General features: G+C 43.1%; 1 long non-coding RNA gene across 1 annotated transcript in view; it reads left to right on the forward strand.

Annotated features, from left to right (window-relative positions):
- LOC308474876 overlaps nucleotides 1–23,475 on the forward strand; it is a 72,031-nt gene that overhangs the window by 4,627 nt on the left and 43,929 nt on the right. The window contains exons 3-7 of the long non-coding RNA XR_013984985.1: nucleotides 3,119–4,765; nucleotides 5,111–5,185; nucleotides 7,779–7,858; nucleotides 18,640–18,753; nucleotides 21,471–21,680. This is a non-coding gene — a long non-coding RNA (uncharacterized lncRNA). The remainder of the gene's footprint in view (nucleotides 1–3,118; nucleotides 4,766–5,110; nucleotides 5,186–7,778; nucleotides 7,859–18,639; nucleotides 18,754–21,470; nucleotides 21,681–23,475) is intronic.

Here is a 23,475-nt window from a genome sequence, read left to right on the forward strand (position 1 = left end):
TCCTGCCTTGGAGGGCCCTTTGGTCGGCTGCTTTCATAGCTGGCCTGCACCAACCAGGTCATCTGAGGGCCTGATGCCTTGGAACCCCCATTACCATGCCACAAGGTAAACATTGGAGCAAGTGCTACCAGGAAGGCAGTTTGCCAGTTGACAGCCTCTCTGTTGTCCTCACTTGTGTCCTCAGGGCAATGAATGAAGGGCAGGCCAGTCTGTTAGTAGCAGGTATGGTAGACAGAGTCCGAAGCCCTGTAACTGGCAAATGCCCACCCCACCCCTCCCCCCAGTCCCATCCTGGAATGCTGGACCTGGGAAAATGGGACTGTATGAATCATGCCCGCTTCTTAAGAACATAAGACAAACCCTGCTTGACCAGACTGAAGACCCATCTAGTTTTGTTCTCATGATGGCCAACCAGGTCCCTGTGGAAAGTTCTCACAAGCTTCCCATAGGCATCACATTGGCCACTGTGGCTACTGACACATGACACCTATGGCCTCGACATACCCATCTGCTTTGATTTTGTGTCCTGGTTTTTTAAGGCTGGCCGCAATGGGAGCAGAACTGGTTGCTCAAGTCTCTGCTCCAACCTCCTACATAAAAGCATTGTAGTCACTCTACCTTGTTTTCGTCATTGCTTTTAGGTGTGTAGCTCTCTCTAGGTGAGAACACCGAGTGTGTCCTTTGGAAGGATGTGAGATAAGTTGTGCTTTGAAGAGGAATAAAGCACCATGAGAGGGAATCTAAATCAAGTCAAGCTGAACCCTTTCACCAGGAAGGACCATACCAGATACAGTGGTACCTTGGGTTAAGTACTTAATTCGTTCCGGATGTCTGTTCTTAACCTGAAACTGTTCTTAACCTGAAGCACCACTTTAGCGAATGGGGCTCCTGCTGCCGCCACGCCGCGGGGCCCGATTTCTGTTCTTATCCTTAAGCAAAGTTCTTAACCTGAAGCAGTATTTCTGGGTTAGTGGAGTGTGTAAACCGAGGTACCACTGTACAATTAAAAATAAAATAAAATTGAATAACCTCCTCATGTGCAGATGGTATGATTAAATGAACATCGTATTGTGTAGTTACATACAGGTGTCAACTCAGCATACTCTCCAACGTTTCTCCAATGAAAATAGGGATGTCCTGTTCCATAATAATATTATTAATACTAATTTTACTGTTCCCTGCCCATCTGAGAGGGTTGCCCCAGCCACCCTGGGCAGCTTCCAACATAATATAAAGGCATAATAAAACATTAAATAAAAACTTCCCTATACAGGGCTGTCTTCAGATGGCTCAGGGGTCGGATAACTCCATACCCTCCAATATTTCTCTGATGAAAATAGGGACGTCCTAAGGAAAAGCGGGGCATTCTGTGATCAAATTAGAAACCTGGACAGCTTCTGTAAATCTGGGACTGTCCCTGGAAAACAGGGACACTTGGAGGGTTTGCTTCAATAGTCCAAAGACAGTTGTACTGCTACACCATATATTTGCCCTCAGCCATAAGGCCAAGAAATTCACGGCTTCCCCATTGAACCAGGGATCTGGGCAGATTCGTAAAGGATAGGTCTAACTATGACTACTACCCATGTTGGTTATATGGAGCCTCTGTGTTCACAGGAAGTCTACTTTTCTGTGCTCTCCAATTACACCATTGGGAGAGGAGCATTGCTTCTGAGCCCTGCTTGTGGACTTCCCAGAAGCATCTGATTGGTCACTGTAGGAAGCAGGATGTAGGTCCTAGATGCTTGGTGTGATGTGATGGCACTATTATGTTCTTGAGCTAATTTCCCACTGATTCAGTGAAGTGGGAAAGCTCCACTTTGCATTGTTAAAATATATGAGTGAGAATGCGTCAGAGCCAGGCCATTGTTGGGACTAATACATTAATTTTAAAACACTTTTATCATATATGTTGAAGATGCCAGAAGGCTATGGGCTTATGGCAACGTGATGATTAAAGTTATATTTCAAACAGATTTAAACTGAGATTATCCCATCTGCCTACTAAATATTGTAAAACGCAGTCTTCTGGCGATCTATCAGCTACACGTGTTATATATTCTTTCTATGGCTAGGATATTAAATGCCCAAACCTGGAAAGTTAAGCCAAAGAGTCCCATTAAGGTAGAATTAATATGAAAGTTGTGGAAACACCTTGGGGTTGTCAGAAACTTGCATAAAAGAGAATTAAAAATGAAAGGGTCATGGCAGCACCTTCACAACACTATAGCTGATCCATAGTCATTTAGAAAGTATAAGGGATATCATTATTTTAATACTCAACATGAGAGGAATGAATTGTATTGAATCTTAATACATTTTCTACTAGTAATGTTGTTAATAGGATAAAAATTGGAACCACGATTCCTTTCACCTCTGTAGATCTACATATTCTTGAAGTCTGACCACTGTTCAGTTCTGAAGTATTCAATTGACAACCACTTTCAAAGACAGTAGTGTGAAGTTGCCTCTCTCTCTCTCTTTTTCTTAACAATAGATGCTTGTATAATAACTGCCAATCATGACATGAGTTGGATTATTGCAAACACTGGCCTGGCACACAGACCATGCACTTAATTCACTCAGATGCTGCCTATCACTATTTGGCAATCTACATCACAGCAAGTCTTAGGCAAGTCAAATGCAGTCTAATCCAAATTCACATTGGCACCTCTTGAATATTGTATGCATCTCAGCAAGATAAAGTGCATTTCCATGCCATTATGCGGTCCTTTTCAGGTTCCTTTTGACATTATTATAACAAATCCTTTTGTAATTCAAGGTATAGCGCAAAGAAAGACCTTGCAAAACTGTTCTTTCTAGCTATACAAATGCTTTGGCAAGTCCACATTTGAAAAGAACCCTGATTGCCAAAGCTATTCCTACTGTTCTGAGATTATGTGGCACTTTACTTGAGTTTGGAAAGATGGACTCTGAACTTTAAAGTCTGCTTTTACAGACAAAGGAAGATTTCTGTAGATGTGCAGAAGAGAAAGGGACTGTGTCTCTAGCTTTGATTACAGATAATTCTGGAACTATTTATCTCAGAGATAATGGCTTTCATCCTAGCCAAATCACCAGATGAACCCTTTTATGTTTCTCTTACATAAATGACTAGTTGCCGTTCACTGATATGAAGAGGAAGTAGGGATATTGCAATGGGAGCAATGCCTGGCCTGGACTCTACTAATAGGGACGCCATTGAGTGAGTTCAAGATGTAAAGAGAGACACTCTTTCCACCTGCACACCCCATCATCATAATATGAGCATCACATGTACAACATGTCAATATAATGGCCCAGCCCCCTTAGTGCTCTGATACCTGCATTGGCCCTTCTATCCCAAAGGAGACATTGGATTGTCTGAACCCACTGTCATGGTCTCAACTTGGGGGGAGTAACTTAAAATGGTTGCTGTGACCAGCACAGTGCTTTGCTTTCTGATGTTCTATCACTTCTTCCATTCTTTTTCTGCTTTTTGAAACATACTGTTTGCCTGTTCTTTGTTTTTGTTTTTATTGCATCTCTGAAGTTGCATAAACCACCCTGGGGATTTGTTTGAAAGGCAGGGTGGAAATCTCTATAATACTTAATTGGAAGAAGGCACCAAATTAGTTTCGATTGCGCTTCGGTTCATGGAAAATTATGTCCACTCGCCAGTATGTAGTATTACATGACTAATACAAAGCTCCTGTTAACAAGATGCGGTGAGATGGGCTGGGCTGGGGAGCAACACAAGTCACTCACATGCTGTGCAAAGAGCATGCATTGCAATGGAGCATGTGGAAATCTCGAGCCTTTGAGAAGTACATTTCACCATAAATTATCCTGTAATTGCTTGGCAACCATTACACTAGCATAATATGTTATTTACAGATATAGTCAAAATTATAATTGTGTCTAAAGTACAGGCAGCTAAATCGGTAACTGAATGATTCATTCCTTAAATGCTTCAAGGCAACTCCAGGTGGCAAATATACCTGGAGCTGTATGGAAAGTCATTAGTATTTACCAGCAAGTCATTGCCAAGAAGTTGCCAACCTCTGGTCTTGTGTACGATGAGATGGTAAATGTGATAAGACACTTGCTGAAAACCCCAAGACAGATTTCCAATTACTTTCCATTAGTCAGATGGTGAGATGGAGGTTCTTTCCCCATCCTGCTTCACAGCAGTGACGGTTCACATGAGTTTTGGGGCATAGCGGCTGTGTTAAATTTGAGGATATGGCAGCCCCTGGGCCAGGGTTAGCCAATGTGGTGCCCTCTAAATGTTGGTGAACTATAGGATCCATCATCCCTGACCGTTTGCCATGCCAGCTGTGGCTGATAGGAGTTGGAGTCCAACAACAGGGCACCACATTGGCTAAACCTGCCCTAGACACCTGGCACGCTGGCTGCATAAAACATCATCATCACCATCATCATGTATTATTTATACCCTGCCCATCTGGCTGAGTTTCCCCAGCCACTCTGGGCGACTCCCAATCAAATGTTAAAAACAATACAGCATTAACATACAATTATTTGTGTTCTGTGAGCTGCTATCTTTTCATAACAGCACAACAGGCTATGATTTTAACTTTTGTTACACTCATTCAACCACAACTCTGCAATCCCTGACTCTAGCTCCAAAGTATACTAAGAAAGTTATATATCTATCCTGTAACTATCTTCTTGTTTTTTGAGAAAGCTGCATTTTGATCCAATTTTCCCCAAACCAGGTTTGTTCCAAATGGAGAGAAAGAATGACCTAGCAGTGTTTTAGGTAATGCATACACATTACTTTCAGCTGAAAGTAGTGACATGGAGTTTTGATACACCATTTGTCTTTTCTCTGTGACAAGGCGGTTCTGGAGATCATAGTTGATGACTATCTCTGACAAGTCAGTTGCATTGTAAACACAATATTTTTGACACCTATCTCTCTGGGAAGCAATACCACTACATTCATAATTAACATTCAAATATGTAAAACAGCTTAAGGGAAACAAATGGGGTTTGCTGTACCATTAACCTTAGCAAAGATTTATTTCCTGGAACTAATGCTTGAATTATATTTTTGATCAAAGAACTTTACCAACATCAATTCCTGTCTGTATCTCTTTTTCAGAAATCCATTGGTCTGGCTGGTTTTTGTCAGTTTGTTCATTGTCCTTCTTGGCTGGCATAGCTTAATCTGTTCAGGGTTAGTGCGTGGGGTATTTACACTGAAACTCAGATAATTGCAAACTTTTTTTGAAGACAATGGTTGATGTGTACCTTAATGCTCCACACTGATTTCCATTTCAATTGTCTCCAAATAAAAACAAGGCATGACTGACATACTAAGATAATTCACAGTATCTGTTGAGAATTACTAATGGGTGCAGACCATTTACACCACACTGAAAGCTATGACAAAATTCCCATTAGGGAAAACCCATTGGGAAGTTTCCTGTGTGAACTCTATTTAAACTAATAGACCTGAGCAAAAGAATTCCATTGAACATTGTGTGTTGTTGAACAACTCCCACTCACTCTGATTTCGCATCAATTAGAGTGTGATGAAGGTTGAACCACCTATTAGTTCTCAACAGGTGCTGTGAAGTCACCTGATATATCAGCACACCTTGCTTTCATTTGGAGACAAGTTAAACTGGGTGATCATGGTTTAATTAAAAGATCAGCAGTGCTTCCTTGGGTGTATTACAGATGTAGATCGCTAGAGTATCCCAGCTGCAAACTGGATCCCAGAACTACTAGTCTTTTGTTTCAATTAAAAAAAGATAAAACAAATTGGCCACGGGGAACAAACCCCTTTGCTGCCAGCGTTTCAAAATACCTATACAAATGGATGTACTTCAACCATTTCTCCCAGGTGCTATTTCTGCCATAATCTCCTCTGAGTAAGAGAACATTTCGTTTTAACATACAGAAACCAGAGTATGAGTCACTGCCTCTGCACTTCCAAAGCATTTGATATCCTTATGAATGTACCGTGGTTGCAAACACATCCTTATTTCCAGCTCTACCAAGTGCAATTACTCAATACTGCAACATAAACATATCCTCATTTTTGTTTTGTTTTTAATGGGAATGTCTGTTTGTATGTCTTGTCTTGTCTTAGCCATGAAACAGGATAGGCTAAAAGCATATCCACACAGGGATGGAAAACACGTAGCTCTCAGGTGTTACTGGATTCTAACAACTCCCATCAGGGGTCCCAACTTGAATAAAATATTGAGGAGACACAGGTAAGCCACACCTCACCACAAGATGTGGCACGCACACGCACACTCACTCACACACACACATACTGTGTGAATGGCAATGCCCATCAGTTTTGGGGGGCCAGCCTCCTCAAATGTTTTATGAGCACAATGACTCCAGCCCCTAGGAGTTGACTCCTATGACTCTCATCATCCTCGGTCAACATGGCCAAGAGTCAGGAGCAATGGGCATTGTAATCCAGCAACATCTAGAGGGCCACAGGTTCCCCTTGCCAGACTAGTCAATATATTGCTTTCTTTTCTCCAGTAACTATGCCAGGGCCAACCATTGTTCAGCCCGGACACTGAGATCAAGCGCCGAGGGCCTTCTGGCGGTTCCCTCATTGCGAGAAGTGAGGTTACAGGGAACCAGACAGAGGGCCTTCTCGGAAGTGGCACCCGCCCTGTGGAACGCCCTCCCTTCAGATGTGAAGGAAATAAGCAGCTATCTTCTCTTTAAAAGACATCTGAAGGCAGCCCTGTTTAGGGAAGTTTTTAATATTTAATGCAGTATTGTTTTTAACACTTGATTGGAAGCTGCCCAGAGTGGCTGGGGAAACTCAGCCAGATGGGCGGGGTATAAATAATAAATTATTATTATTATTATTATTATTATTATTATTATTATTACTATTATTATTATTATTACCTCTTCTTTTACTCTGTCATGAACTGGCAAGAAAACGGGGAGGAGGATTCCGGTGAGGAGTGTAGCTGCGATTGGGGCCCACCGGGGCAAGCTGGGGGTGGAAAAGGAGAGGTTGGGGTTGCAGGAAGTACACAAGAGGTGATGGAGGACAGCAAGGGGATGGAGGGTCAGTGTGCAGGGACCAGAAGAGCAGGACCCATAATCAGAGCCAGGGAGGCCCCTGTCTCCACAAACAAGGATGTCCCTGAAGCATAGGAGGAGGTATGCTCTGGGAGGCTGAGTCAGGCAAAGGCCCACAGCCCAGGTGGGTCTTGTTAGGTTAGCTCAGAGAGGAGGTATGTGATTCCTCAGCTTGATTAGACTTAGTACAGGTGAGGGTCACATGCCTCATCAAGCCCAGATGCTACAATCAAGACTCAAGAGAGGGAAGGAGAGTAGAGCTGAGATGTTGTGTCTGCTCAGCTGCCCATATTGATGGACCTCAGCTTGGATGCTCCAGAACCTCTACAGGACTGTGCTTCAGGTTTGACTCTGGACTGTGTTTCCTGACTGCTGGACTTGACATACTGTGTACGCCAGTGGGACTTTCTTCCAGATAGGCCAGGGGTTCCGGACATATTCATGTTCCTCTCTATTCATTTATTCACCCAATCTGGTCTCCCTTTTTTTGCTGTTGCCAGCATTTACCTTTCACTCAAATCCAGATTCATCTCAATTGTACTGTCTGTCCTCTTGCTACCACTTCCTTCTACCTCGATGCCAGGTTGTTCTTAAGGAGCTGATAAGGCAGTTTCACGCAGGGCTGTACACCTACAGGTGTACAGGCTACCAGAAGCTGATGGCATTGTTTCACCAATGCTGTTGTCCCATTTGTCCTGTAGATGAGCATGTCTCAAGTGTCAATCAACACAACCAGGAAAAATGGGACAACAATGGCAGCCATCACTTGAGACTATCCATTGTGAGTGAGTATCGATTGTGCCTGTTACTTGAGGTAAAAAGGTTCTACCGAGTCAACCTTTCCCTAGAATTAGAGCACTAGGATGGATCTCATTACAATATTCCTCCAAAGGCTTTCAAGAGGCCCACTGCTGTCTTTCTTTAATGTAAAAACATGTTGTTAGTTAGGACAGGAGCATTGTGCATTGTGCTGTTTCCCGACAAAGCCTTTTTAATATCGGAAACTTTATGAGAAAGAACATGTCGGGTGTGCGTGTGGGAGAGAGTTAGTAATTTGGAGCAAGTGTCTCATTAAAGCCTCGATAAACGCCGCGTAAAATGTACACCTTAATGATTCCCCCAGATTCTCTGGTTCCCGTTTGTTTGGTTTCCCACAGGACATACTCAGTTTTTCACAAGCACATTGTGATATGGCCTGATTTCTGAGGCAGTTCTGGAAAGGCACTCCTTTAAGTCAATCTCTTGATATATTCACAGACTTAAGAGTTCGAGGGCCTGACCGCACTTTACATTAAATGCACAGGCATAAAACTCTGTGGGCCTTTTTACAAAATGTAATGATACTAAGAGCGCAGTGTGTGAGAGAGAAAGTGTGATTTTCATCAGGACTGCAGCACAAGGGGTGACTTAACTCTTCTCTCCTCAGCTGTAATCCTACAAAAAAACCTCTGCTCCACCTTTTATCAGTCAAACTTTGGTGGTAAACTTCCCATTGGTGCCAGTGGCATTTTTAGTTTCTGAAGACTTATGGGGGGGGACAGTGATGTGGGTCAGAAACTTTTCTGGAATTTCTTTTTTCATTACTTCATTTTCAATTGATCCCACCTGCTTCATATTGTAATAATAATTGGATGTCAACTGCAGATCCCATATTAGACCGTCTGATTTTCCATTGTTGTTTTGCTTGAATTTAGGAAATCACTTTAAAAGCTTCTAGCTTTCCTAAATTCAAGCAAAATTAGATTATTATCTAGGACTAGGGCATCAGAAAATGTTCTGAGGAAACCTACCTACACCAGAGGTATGCCTAAGACAGGTCTTCGGCCCCCTCTACCTGGATTTTGGAGCTCTTCTCAGCCCACATCCTAATTTCAAGTTTACATCTTGTATCCCCAGCCTATACATCCCGTGGGTGATAGAGAAAAGTGCCCAATTCAAGAAGCACTGAAAGAAACCAATGGCATGCATCAGTTGACTGGGAATTAGAAGATGGTCATTTCTTCCCTAGAATGCACAGACCTTTCTGTTGTCTTCTTCATCCCCTCACAAAAAAGCACTCAAAACAATATTATTGAATTACATAAAAGACTGCCGTGGAAAGGAATTTTAGATTGCACAGATGAGCCTGAGGGAAAATAAACCAAGACCATGCCAATCTAACATTGCCAAACAGCAGAATTCTGAGCATTCCTAAGGGGATAATCTCACAGATCTGCCAGAGCTGGCTTTGGAATACTTGCTGTCATTGCCCTCAAGGACCAGAGATCATGACATCCCCCATTCCCCAAAGGAACAGGAATCCATATACTCTTCAAGCAGAGGGCTAGAGCAAGAGAGGGAGAGTGACTTCACCCTTGGTAGGTCGAGGTTTACAGCTCCAGTAGTGGATTTTGGGCTTTCACATTTCAGCAGTGCCCTGTGCAACATTAAAATTCAGCACCCCCTTGCCTCTTGCGCTCCATTCTGCAGCATTGTTGTGGCGCCCCCTGCAGCACGGTACCCGTACTGGTGTGCCACCTTAAAACCACCTCTGATGGCACAGTGGCAGCTAGGCCATGTTGTTTGTTTGGTGGCAGAGCAAAAGTTCCCAGGTTCAGTTCCTGGCAACTTCAGGTAAGAATGGGAAAGCTACCCACCTCCCGAAACTTTGGAGAGCAGCCACAAGTCAACACTGAGATAGATCAATGGCTTGGCTTAATATGAGGCAGCGATCTGTGTTTTGCTCCTGATATAACAACTTTTGCCAACCTCAGCCTCTCTACTGCCACTTAAATGTTTTGATTTCTCTACCTGTTGCTTGAAGCCTAAAGCCTTTTTGGGCTTCAGGTGAGAGAGCAGTGAGTTAGGTATTCATATATTTCTCCCCTCCCTTCCCCAATAGGGTTATTGTAGACCTTTGGGGCTGTATTCAAAGCCAGTCCAAGTCAGCATAGACCTCTTGAAACGAGTGAACACAACAAAGGGCCCATCCATACTCTTGCTTGACCCATATTTAATTGGCTTCTGCACCGATTAATTCCCTGTGTTCAAGAGCTTTTCATGATGTTCTGTGGCTGTGCCAGAGGTTTCCGGTTAAAATCTGATCGTGCCAAGTGTGTGGGAAAGCTGAAGAGAGATTTGACCCACTTGATACGCTGATTTTAGAAGGGCTTGAGAACAGCTTTCTTTGAAGTTTCCCTGTATCTGCAGGCATGGGCAATTTCCTCCCATCCCCCTTCCTTCCTTTCCATACAGCCCACCCTCACCAGTTTTTAAGTAGTTTGCAACTGTTGAACTGCTCACTTCCAGTTATTGCCTGGTTTGGAGCCAGGATTTCCCCCTCTTTTTCCAAATGATCTCTACATAATCATAAAGCCTGCGCTCTAAAAAAATTAAAGGGTCCAGTGTCTCCAGAGAATGGAAAGGGAAAAGAGAAGGAGAAGGAAGGGGCAATGAGCCCAAAATCCCAGAGCACCCTTAGCAAATGCCTCTTAATGACAGAGGGGGAGAGTCCTGGAAACCAAGAACATCCTTGGCAACCTCTTTTAGGAAGAGCGTCTCTGAATAATGAAAGACATACCAGATGTATGTAAAATCTGAAGCGATTTAAACTTTGAGACAGCCCTTTCTGTGTTTTATGAGTTTTTGTGTTTTGTCTCTTTTGTATGGAATGCTTTTATCTTGTAAGCTGCCCTGGGTTGTTTATTTTACACTAGAAGGGTAGCATATAAATATGCGAATAAACATAAGTTTAACCTTTCCTCGTATCCCACTAAAATACAGACTCCTTAAGGGAAAAACAAGAGCTTAGTGTAAAACAAAACAAAAAAAAGGAACCCCGCTGCCAACTCTCAGGAATTAGGTTTCATAACAGCAGCAAGGCATCACAAGAGAGAGATTAGATTTGGTTTTAAGGCCATGACTGACTTTTAATATTAGAAGCATTTATTACCGAGCATAATACTTATGGTTGACAGGCATCCAATCTCCTTGTAACCCAACAATGAGGCTTTCACATTCTGAGAGTTAAAAAGTGGTCTTTGAAAAGTAGGGCTTGGAATTTACAGTAGAGAGGAGGGGTGGAAAAATGCTAGTTATATCAGCCATCATTTCCCAGAGCCATTTTCTTCAGGGCCCCTGGAGTTATTAGGACAGTTCTTATGGCTGCTTCCTATATTAAAACTAAAGTTCATATAAAAGCACGAGTGACTCTTTTGTTAGGTCAACAGCAGGGATGGAAGAGAAATCGGCCGCAAGCAGACTGAGCACAGAACTAGCCTGTAGTTAACTTGTTTGCTGTCGTTGTGAAGTGGTAGTCTTTGCAGCAACTTTCTGCGGGTTTCCCCAATACGGGATTCCACCCTCCCAATAATTTTGTGAATATTGTGACATCTGACACAATTTGGTCAGCTACCATAATCATCAGCATTTGATCTTGGGAAATGGTTTTCAGAACAATGAAACATAATAAAAGTGATTAGATGTATGCACAAGTCTTCACATTTGAATACCTTTTCCAGGATTATTCCGGTAGGCTTTTCCCGTGTCATTTTAGGAAGAAGCATGCAAGGTTAGCCCAGGATGTTTTGCCGCTTGAGGCAAAACAGGAAATGCCCCCTTGGCTACCTCTTCCTATTCTTTGAACCCTGTTTAAGTAACAGAGGAGTGTTAAAAAAAACTCAAGATCTGTATTTTTACAGGTGATATGGGGTTGGGTGGAGCTGTTAATAAACATACCTAGAACTAGATGAAGGATGAAATAGAAATTAAAAGTCAGTTACATTTTTCTGTTGGTTCAGTGTGCAAATTCAGCATGAACTTGTGTTCAATAGGGTTTAGGTAAGGTAAAGGGACCCCTGACCATTAGGTCCAGTCATGGCCGACTCTGGGGATGTGGCGCTCATCTCGCTTTATTGGCCGAGGGAGCCGGCGTACAGCTTCCGGGTCATGTGGCCAGCATGACTAAGCCACTTCTGGTGAACCAGAGCAGTGCACGGAAACACCGTTTACCTTCCCGCCTGAGCGATACCTATTTATCTACTTGCACTTTGACGTGCTTTCAGACTGCTAGGTGGGCAGGAGCAGGGACTGAGCAATGGGAGCTCACCCCGTCACGGGGATTTGAACCCCCGACCTTCTGATCTGCAAGTCCTAGGCTCTGTGGTTTAACCCACAGCGCCACCCATGTCCCTTTCAATATGGTTTACTTACAGGTTAAAAATATATATATATCTGATTGCTTGTATATTTACTAGGAAGCCAATCTCATTGCAATCTATGGGCCTCAGCTCCAAATGAACATGGCCTAGGCTAAGGCTACAAGCTGCTGAAACTTTCTTACAAATATCTGAGAACAACTAGCACAACTAGGAAATCTCTCCTGCATTTTGAAACAAAATCAATGCATGGCCACTGAACCTTTGCTAAGAGGACAGATGCCGTTAGCACAGCGTGTTCCCTTTTGCATGTGACATCTGGAAAGCAAGCTGTTTGCTAAACATAGGAGTAGTGGCTTCTATAACTGGGGACACTTGGTTCTAAAACAAAACCCATTTATAGAGCTTTCCTTAGTCTTTGCTTTGTGAGATGTGCGGTTAACAGCTGGAGAGAGTCATATGCTCTATAGCCAAAAAGGACTATTCCAAAGATCAAGTCTGACACCTTATTACTGATACGTGTGTGCATATTAAACTACATAAGAGGGGTTACTCAAGAGCTAGGGCGAAGAACAGTATCCTAAAAAGTAGGGGCAGTTCCCACAGAAATTCTCATTAACTCTCTCTCTCTCTCTCTCTCTCTCTCTCTCTCTCTCTCTCACACACACACACACACACACACACAGAGTGCACAAATTATATAGTTAAGGGGAAAATGTGCAATATATTTTGCTAAATAATTAGCGAATTATTAGCATAAGTAAGAGATTATCCCTGAAATGGGGAAGTGGATAGCTTTCTGTTCCAGGGCTACATCTGTATACAGCATGACTCTGCATGTCATTCTAGATGTCTTCTAGTTCTTTCCCCTTTGCCAGCAATGCCTTAAGTTGCAAAGTTGATGACAAATACAGCTTTAGCCTAGTTCAGTAAAAGAACGTGGTTTTCAAAGCCCACACAACTAGAGAGGTTATACTCAAATGTGGCTCCATGCCATTTATAGGAAGACGATGCATTGGCACTAACAGAGCTCAGAAAGACATCTTTAAAATGAACTAGGGGTAGCTGGAGTTCAAGCATGTTGAAAAAGGAACTAATTCCTGTTCCTACTCATCCCTTTACAAAACAAACTAGTTAAGTTCAGTCAGTTCAGTTCAAGTCAATCGAAATGATCATCTGCATCCCCACTCTAGCATCCAGAATGGAAGAAGCTATGGTGCTGAAGTAGGTCAGCTAATATATGAAGGTCAGCTAATATATGAAGGGTGGGGGAGGAATGGTAGGCAAAAAGAAGATTCTGAGAGGAAGGCAAATTTTACCTTGCATATTAGAATTCTCTCTCTCTGCTTCTCTTGGCATATTGCACTAATGCCCCAACCCAATGGCCATATTTTGCATGTGAGAATGCTTGTTCAAGTGCATTCTCTGAGGCCAAATAATATGTTCATTTCTAGAAGTCAAAGTAGAACTCTAACTACTAGATCAAATATTCAGCATTCAGATGTGCCTACCAGGCTGAATGGGACCACTGCCTCAGATTTTCCCAAAACACAAAACAATTTTTCCTCTCACAACTAGCTGCCCCTGACATGGGCCCACATTTTAGGCTAAAGCAGAGAAAGTCTGAGCGAGTCATAAATCCATTATTCATCTTTCTAGTGAAATATCTGTGCACGATGCCCTCCAGGAATTGGCAGAAGATGCAGAAATTAACCAAAAAACATGGGAAGCAATTGCATGAATCATTCACAAACCCCTTTGCACTCTATTCAAGAATGATATAAGAAACTTGCTAAGGAAGACCACTGGTCCATCTAGCTCTGTATTGTCCACCATTTTGGACAGCAGCTCTCCAGGGTTTCAGAGAAGGGTGACCTCAGTCCTGCCCAGAAATGCCAGGGATTGGACCAGGAACCTTCTGCATGCAAAGCAGATGCGCTACCTCAAAGCCACAGCCCCTTCTTGTAATGGTGCAACTCCTCAGAAGTTCGATATACATCTAGGTTGAAGACTAACAGTAATTTATCTGCCATTAGAAAGGAAGGAAATATATTAAAGTAACTGATTTGGAACTTGTCCACTGATATTTAGTTCAACATATGCAATATGCCACTAAGAAACATCCCTATTTCCTATTGCAATAAACAAAGCTGGTATTATGAAGTTTTGTTGCACAACTCGGGTTACCTTTCTCTGCTTTCCCCCAGGCACACATATTTTGCACACATATTTTGGACAGTTGTTTCATTTCTGCTTCAAGAGTCTTTCAGCTGGAGGTGAATGTTGCTTTGTCTCATGCGCCCACGCTGCGTTCAGCTGGCAAACTGACTTCATCCTGAATGGTTTTAACTGCCAAATTAGATATCAATTGTCACCAAGCCTCGGAGTCGGCTTGATTTATCATATTCCTGAACAGACTTGATCTTGCAGCCTTGTGACTTGTGATTCGGACCCCTCAAATCACATTGCCGCTTCGCATCACACATAGGACTGTCTAGATCATATCTGAACAAGAACTGAGGAGGCAAGATAGGGACAAAAGGGCAAATTTAAAGGATAAGAGAATATATGGAGCAATATATTAGAGGACCAGATAATTGCAAGGTGGGAATCTGTCTCAATCAATGCCATGTCTGAGCCTTTGGAAAAAATCCTGTGCTTAAAAATGCCCCCACAGACAGAGCTTTTACCCTAAAGCTCAGTGTTGGAGGAAATAATATTTTATTTTATTTTATTTATTTCAGAAAATTTATACAGCACACTGCTTGATTGTAAGAGACCTCAAAACAGCTTTTAGAAAGATACAACAAGAAAAATGAGGGGGGGGGGGAGTACAGCAATAGTATAAGACATACAAAGCGTGTTCTCCATCACGGAGAGCACGTGTTGCGGTTGGGGATTCCAAGACACCTTGCTGTTTCTGGGCAGATCGTTTGGCCAACTCGTAAGCAGGGGTGGGCTGTTACTAGGGAAATTTAGATGTTGCCATTTAGTGATTGACAGCCCTATTTGTTAAATACAAGGCACGCAGCAACGGACGACCTCTTTCGCTGCGTGCTTCGGATCACCCGCCCTCCCTTCACTAATGTTAGGCTGTTTGCTTGACCTTGCTATTGCCTGTTATGGGGTCGTCTGCTTTGGGGCAGGGGCCCGGTAGGAATTTTGCCATTTGGCTGATTAGTGTGTGCCACTTGGTTTTCGCCTACCGCATAGCAAATCGTCACAACTTGTAAGGTTTGCGGTTAGGCATTGGTCTGGAATTGGTTGCTGGAGGGGTATGGATTTGGCTGTGCCTGCCCCCCAAAATGCTGCTGCTGGTGGAGGGGTATGGATTCGGCTGTGCCTGCCCCTCCAAAATGCTGCTGCTGCTGCTGAAGGGTTTTACCGTTAAAGGAACCCAGGGGCTCCCCCATGCTTTTGTCCGAAACCCCCTGGCAAGGGGCTAGGACCACGCAAGCCCCTGGGAGCATGCTGGGGAGAGGTGAGGCATGGTTCCCAGTCCCGTCTCTCTCCCCAGGTGACTTACCCTTCCTGACTTCGCGGGGGGTGCGAATGTCAAAGCTGTCCCCGTGCGGGGGCAGTTAGTGCTACCAATGCCTAAGCAACCAGTCACATTGCTGTATTTGAATAAAGTTGTGGCCAAAATTATGCCAAAAAAAGTAAACAAAAATTAAGTGTCAATTGTGTTTTCCTTTGGGGTGTATTGGGGACCTCGACACGCAAAAAAGTTTTTTCCTGCTCCACAGTCTAGGACCCAAACCAATGGATTTGAGTTAAAAGAAAGGAGATTCCATGGACTCTCCTTCCTTGGAAATTTTTAAGCAGAGCTTGGATGGCCATCTGTCATGTATGATTTAGCCGATATTCCTGCATTGCAGGGGGTTGGCCTTGATGACACCTGAGGTCCCTTCCAACTCTATCATTCTATGATCCCTGCACCATTGCACCAATAGATCTATAAAAATTACGAGTTACTGCTAATTCCTAGAAAAACACAGCAATGCTAAGGTTTGGTCGACCTTATCGGAAAGCAGAGACACCATTCTTAATTCTTCCTATGACCTCAGGAACCGATATAAGAATTATCTTTGCTGGGAAATTGCATAAAGTCACATCATAAATCATTCGGGGTTACGTTCAGCAAGAGAGCTGGCTTTAGTTGTTATCATTTTCACTGTAAAATGTGACAAAACTGAACACTGTATGGTCAAAGGCTCTGCTTTGCATAAATGTCAAGCTTTCGTAAAACAAAAAAATGTATGATGTGAAGCTTCGATACTGCTATAAACAGGGGTGAAACAATCAGTTACATATGGTGTTTGAGTTTTAAGTAGCAGTGATTCACACTTGCGCCAGAGTTTACCATTTACAATTGACGTAATGCTAGCCATGTCTTGAGTCAAGAAAATGCGATTCAGTTTTTCAGCTTAGTCCTTCAAATGTATCTTGGGTAGGGATGGAGAAATTCTGGCCTGGCCACTGTTCAGAGTTGCTTCCAGTCAGTGCATAGCAGTTGGCGGGAAGCCTCTTGTTTTTATTGTGTTATCTTTTGCTAAACTTCAACAGAAAGTTTTGAGCATTTAGTTTATTTTTGTGTCCTGTTGCAAAGAGCTGTGCTGATGTCTGAGTTGGTTTTCCCCCACCCCCACCCCCTGTATAGCACTGGCATTTAAATCTGCCAGCATATCCCTATTAAATGCCTGCTTTCTTTCAGAATTTAACATGGGGGGGGGGAGTGTTGTAAAGTGGGCCTGATCGCTCCTGGTGAGCTTGTGCCAAATACTTTCAGACTGTCACAGACAGCTGGTGTTTTTTCCTTCCATATGGAAAGGTCAGATATTTATACGGTGACAAACGTGACAGCACATTTTCACTTTAGCTCAGTGCAAATTTTGTGGAAGTTGCTGTGATGTGAATAATGAACTACTAGGCTGCAAGTAATCCAGTCTGCCGAATGCTGTCGGTGACGGGTGAACTGCCAAAGGTTGAAAGGTTTTTCCTCTGGAAATGAAGATGAGCTGTTTCCATCACAGTTTAGCCCAGTTTCTCTGAAAGGATACAAGATGGATAGCTTAATTGCTTCTTGATTCCAAAAAACGGTTAGGCAAAAACAAATAGAAAACGGCAGGGACTTTTATGCAAGTTTATGATGGTCCAGTCCAGAAATAATTTTGTCTCAACTCTCATGTGCATTTGGCCTCGATATAAAACAACAACAGCAACTGCTAGGGCTGATAAACATGTCCTAGCTAGACTATTTTAATACGTGCAGTCTTTAGCTACCCTTTCTTCAAAACTTCTATTGGAGGTTCATTATTGTGGATGGGAGTTGTGAAAGAGAGACTGTAGACTAATTCCTACAAACCATAGACTACTTGTTCCTTTCCAGTGCTAGAACAGTTGGTGTCCTTTTCCACCTACCCACACCTCAAGTACTATACGGTGTGAGAATTTAGCAAAGTGGAGAAACTGGACTCTAGATCTTGTTGGGGAAAGCTCCCATGATCCCTGGCCCATACTAACTGGGGAGCCGGAGTTCAACAACACTTGAAGGACCACCATTTCTGCAGCATTGATTTAACACATAACAGCCATATGTCTTGTAGCTCCATTTACTTCATGAGAGATTGCACAGACAGGGCCATCCCATGTATGGCCATATCTTTACCTGAGATGTTGGGGGGACTGACAGACTCCCACTCCCCCTGCAACACGGTCCACCATCCAGTTTGAAACCATACTGGACCTGTTAGCTTTGCAAATGTGCTAGCAGATTTTTTGAAATTGCTGCCCCACTTCTGAGTAAGCATGCCTAGGAATGCAGCGTTCATCAACCTTTTAAAAATGGATGCCAAATGTACGATTCATTTTTCTTGGGATGATGCATATTACTGACAAGACAAAACTTAAATCATTTATTATTTTTTATTTTGCACACAGTGGATAACCAGCGGGCATCGCCATGGAAACATAGTCACTCTGTTTGAGTTTCATCGCTCTCTGTCCTTCTAGAAGGCATCCTGTTTTCTTCACACTTGACAGTTTCCTTTTGGCAAGTGGCCGCCCTGAATAACAGGACAACTTGTGTTAAGTTGCATTAATCCATATCTGGGAAAGCCAGTTCTTTCCTGGCAGTTCTTAGGCCTCCGGCAGCAATGATACTGCAGTATTACCAGCTGGAATGAGGGGGGATGTCAACAAAACTGACACTGCAGAGAGGTTTTAGTAGAGTCTCTTGGAAATAATGACCTTTCTTTTGTTCACTCCAAGCCTTTGGGACAGGTCAGAAAACACATTAGTTTCCTTTACTAGCACAGAGTTGATCTGTGTTTAATATTGGCAGAAAGGCTTCATGAATCCTCTACAGGCACTTTAGGCCCCAGGAATGTGCAGTTAATTAAAGCAACTCAACTCCATTATGTTGCAGTGTCTTGAAGAGAAGTTGGCCATGAAGAGAGCTTCAGAAAACAGCACGAGCTTTTAGGCATCCTTCACTCCATTCTGGGGAAGCTTTGAGTTTCTCTCCCACAGCAAGAGAGAGGTAAGAAGGCACACTTTAATTGCTATTGGACACTGAGGCCAACTATATACTGATACATTGCCCAGGCATAATTTATTTGATCTGATATTATTTTAAAATCTTTTTACTGAGCAGTGTACCAATAAAACCTCTGGGGGTGCCTTGATTTATCATCAAATGGGAACGAAACACATGGAAGTGTAAAGCAGGAAGGAAAAGACAGAGCCGTTGAAAGACACCTCCCCAGGTGCTGCAGACTTGATGTAAATGCTGCATTGTATTTGAGATCATTTAAAGAAACAAAAGCGTAGAGATCATTTAGAAAGCAAAAGTGTGCTGTTTCATTCCAGGGCTGGCCCTATCATTAGACAGAGTGAGACAGTTGCCTCAGGAGGGAAGATTCTCCTGGCCATTTCTCCTATCACAGTCCGCACCAGCCATTCTCCTGTATTGGAGATGAGAGCTGTGTGTGCCATTCAGTCTGTCTCATACACACCCCAAATAGGCTTCTGATAGTTGCAGTGGAGGATTCCTTCCAGTTGTCAGGATCAAAGTAAGTGAAATTCAGCTGCCTCCCCAGTCAGCTTATAATAATAAAATAATAATTTTTTTATTTATATCCTGCCCTTCCTGGTTCAGAAAACCGGGCTCAGGGCGGGTAACAACAAATTTAAAACACTTAATTGATGCAACAAAAAACCAGCATAAAATACAGTATAAAACATGAATACCAATAAATTCAGAATTCAAAAATCAACTTAGCGGGGAAATCCATCCAATAAACATTAGATGATCACCAGGGCTAGCTGGCTAAATTAGTCCTATTTGGGCCACCAAGGAGACCAGGGGAGAATTAGAATTCTGCACATAGCATGGGGAAAGCATCTTGTTCTTTGCCTCAGATAGCAAAATGTCTTGGGCCAGGCTTTGGGCTGTTCTTGTATCTCAGTGGAGTGACAAGTTTTCCATCTTTATGAAAAGGAAAGAGCATTTCATTCTATCCATTGAAGATTCAGGTATGCAGCATATCCAGGTACGTATTGGTTGTGCAGAGGTGACTGTCTTTTCAGGCTTTGGTGTAGCTCAAGGATCACTAAATGAGCTTGTTGAAGAGTGTTGGGAGAACTCAAGAGCTTGCCACAGTTTTGTGCAACAATGTTGTGACGCTTTGGTTGGACTTAATAAAGGAATTGCTCAGCTGTGGATTTCATAGTTTTTGCTCATCATGCAGCACACAGATGGTACATTGGTGTTTTAAAAGCCTGCAGGTCAAGACTTTCCTGCCTCGATGAAGACTGTACCCACTATGACAAGGAAGACATTAAGCCAAAGTGCACATGCCTTGTTCACTTTCATGTCTGGAGGTGACGTCAACAAGGCATTCTTGAGGGAGAACAATGCCCAATTAGTCTTGAAAGCTGAGGCTGGAAAGACAGAGAGACATGGCAGTGCCGAGGGCCTTCTGGTGGTTTCCTCGCTGCAAGAGGCCAAGTTACAGAGAACCAGGCAGAGGGCCTTCTCGGTAGTGGCACCCGCCCTGTGGAATGCCCTCCCACCAGATGTCAGAGAAAAACAACTACCAAACTTTTAGAAGACATCTGAAGGCAGCCCTGTTTAGGGAAGCTTTTAATGTTTAATAGATTATTGTATGCCTGTTGTCTTTGTCCATGGAGTTTTCTTGGCAGGGATACTGGAGTGGCATGCCGGTTCCTGCTCCAGGTAGATCACGTTTGGTCAAAACTCTCCACTATGACCTGTCCATCTTGGGTGGCCCTGCACGGCATAGCTCATAGCTTCACTGAGTTATTCAAGCCCCTTCGCCACGGCAAGGCAGTGATCCATGAAGGGGGGAGGCAGTGGAAGACAGGAGTGCCTGGCGTGCTCTGGTCCATGGGGTCACGAAGAGTCTAAACGACTAAACAACAACAACAACAGATTATTGTATTTTAACATTCTGTTGCAAGCCATCCAGAGTGCCTGGGGAAACCCAGTCAGATGGGCGGGGAAGGAAGGAAGGAAGGAAGGAAGGAAGGAAGGAAGGAAGGAAGGAAGGAAGACTTGCTCTCTGTGAGAATCCAAAGTTATGATTTGGGTGCCCCCCTGAAACCTAGTGAGGCAGCAGGATTTGCTAGAATGTTAATGACATGGACCTTCTATTTTCTACTCAGCCTGTGTGTGTGTGTGTGTGTGTGTGTGTGTGTATTGACCAATTGCGGGAGGCAGTGGAAGACAGGAGTGCCTGGCATGCTCTGGTCCATGGGGTCATGAAGAGTCAGACACAACTAAACGACTAAACAACAACAACAAACTATATATATATATATATATATATATATATATATATATATAAAATGTCAAAACAAAATAAAAAAGTTCCTTTCAGTAGCACCTTAGAGACCAACTAAGTTTGTTATTGGTATGAACTTTCGTGTGCATGCACACTTCTTCAGATACCACATGAAAGCTCATACCAATAACAAACTTAGTTGGTCTCTAAGGTGCTACTGGAAGGAACTTTTTTATTTTGTTTCGACTACGGCAGACCAATACGGCTACCTACCTGTAACTGTATATGTGTGTGTGTGTAACTCAACCTTATATCACAGAAATGGCGTAGTCTTCAGTGACCAGCATTTCAAGGAAGCCAAACTCAAGTTTTGCAGTGGGACCCCTGAGATCCCTTGCCATTCTGGTATCAGCGAATACATAACAATACACTTTTGTCAATTTCTCTGCAGTGTGAGAAACTCAAGCAAAACATGTTACCATAGTGATCCACTATCTCTGGGAGAATCAAGTGGCCTCATACCATTCTTACATTATTTTTCTAACAACTGCTAACAACTCAAGGGCTGGTACATCTTTATAACTGTGTACTTTCTAAAGCTAAGCTAACAGAAACGAGACACGCTCCTATAATGTCACGATAAGGCATTTAACGGCAAAAGGTAAATGTGCTTTGCTGTGGCTATAAATGAAGTTTGGTGTGCATGTATTTATCTGTAGTGTTTATAGGCTGTCCTATAAGAAGAAATCTCCAGTGTGGCTTCATACATTCATACATGTCTATATTATCTTTCTTGTGTGTTTAAATACATAGCTCTACCCTCTACCTGGAACAATGATGCACAAGGAGAGGATTTACTGTAGAGAATTGCATTGCAGGGCTTTGCTCCTGCGAATTAATTGGGACAGTGCTGCTGATGCCAGTCTTGCTTTCCGCCTGTCCTATGGGTGTTCCTGTTCCACATGGGATGGACATTTGGAATTTGCTTCTGTGCTCCTTTGGGAAATTCTAAAAATGCACACATCCTGTCATGATAAATTCCCACATTTCTCCTGACAGTTTTTATCAGATTGCTGCATCGACTCGTTTGACACGTGAAGACTGAAAAGTACTCTGGCATTTCTTTTCTACATACTGATCCCTCCCCCCCCCCCCATGAACATGGAGCCGGTATTTGTTGGAGGTCATTAAAACACTGCCTGCAGAGTCAGAGTTTAAATCAGGCCAGAGCTCACATGCCAATCTGACCCGTTCCTGGTGGTGGCTGATGCTGGCATAAAAAGATTCACACAGAATCAAGTGACCCAAGTAAAAGTACCAGGCAGAGAGTGGAGCTATGCTACATACTGTAGTAGTAGAATTGGTTACTCGTCACGTAGTGGTAAGTCACTCACATGTTACAGAATGTTGCCCTCAGTCTGGGGATGAGGCTGCCTCAAATTCAACCGCATGGTTCTAGGAGTTGTAGATATGTATGCATCTTAATCTAGCAAAACATCACCACCCAGTATTATTACTACCAGTATTAATACTGGTAGTAATAGTATTATTACTACTACCAACAGACTTATTACTACCAACAGCCATAATTAATCCCACTTCTCATCCAGTGGGGCTGTTCCTCACTTTAATTAAAACTGCCTCTGATTCCTGAATGCTGTGTTTTTCATTGTACAAATTATGGTTCACTGTGTGCTCTAGATAGACTTTTGCTCAGGGCTTTTTCCCCCAGCCAGAATTTACCAGAAATCAGTTCTGGCACTTCTTGAGTGGGTGCCATTGCCATTATCAGAGAACGAGGGAGGCATCCATGATGCGTTCCAGCACCTCTTTTTCTAGAAAAATAGCACTGCTTCTGCTACAGCGACAATCAGATGCCACAAAACATAAATGGTTCGTTTGAATATAGGGAAATAATATGCCCTCTCCACAGAAATGATTTTGTAACACTATTTTGTATTGCTATGAGTGAGTGAACCCCACAACTTCATGACTGTCAGTTATAGAATTATAAAGAGTGATCTGTCCTAACCTGGCATCCTCCAGTTGTTTAGGACTGCAGCTTGCATCAGCACCAGCCTGCAGGCCCAATGGCTATTGATGATGGGAGCTGAGGTCCAAAACATCTGGAAGGCACAAGGTTGAGCAAGGATGAGCAAGGGTATGGGAACTGGAATGGCAATATATTTGCCCAGGCATGCCTCCCTGTGTGATCTGTAGCTGCTACCTTTGTGAAAGGCAATATTTTATCCTATTGTATTCTGTCTGGTCTGGAGGAGTAGAAAGGTTTGGCCTGGCAGACTCCCTTTTGTTGGCAGAATGAGCCTTTGTATAACTAAAGAAATGTCCTAGTACAGGTGATACGTTGCCAATAGAAGTTAAACAGCTGCAGGTCCTTATGGAACGATATGTGCCTTCCTTACCCACAGGCTGGAGGTGATGCCATCAAAGTGTCT

Source organism: Podarcis pityusensis (assembly GCF_964106645.2).
Source record: "Podarcis pityusensis genome assembly, chromosome: 4".
Lineage (NCBI taxonomy): Eukaryota > Metazoa > Chordata > Lepidosauria > Squamata > Lacertidae > Podarcis > Podarcis pityusensis.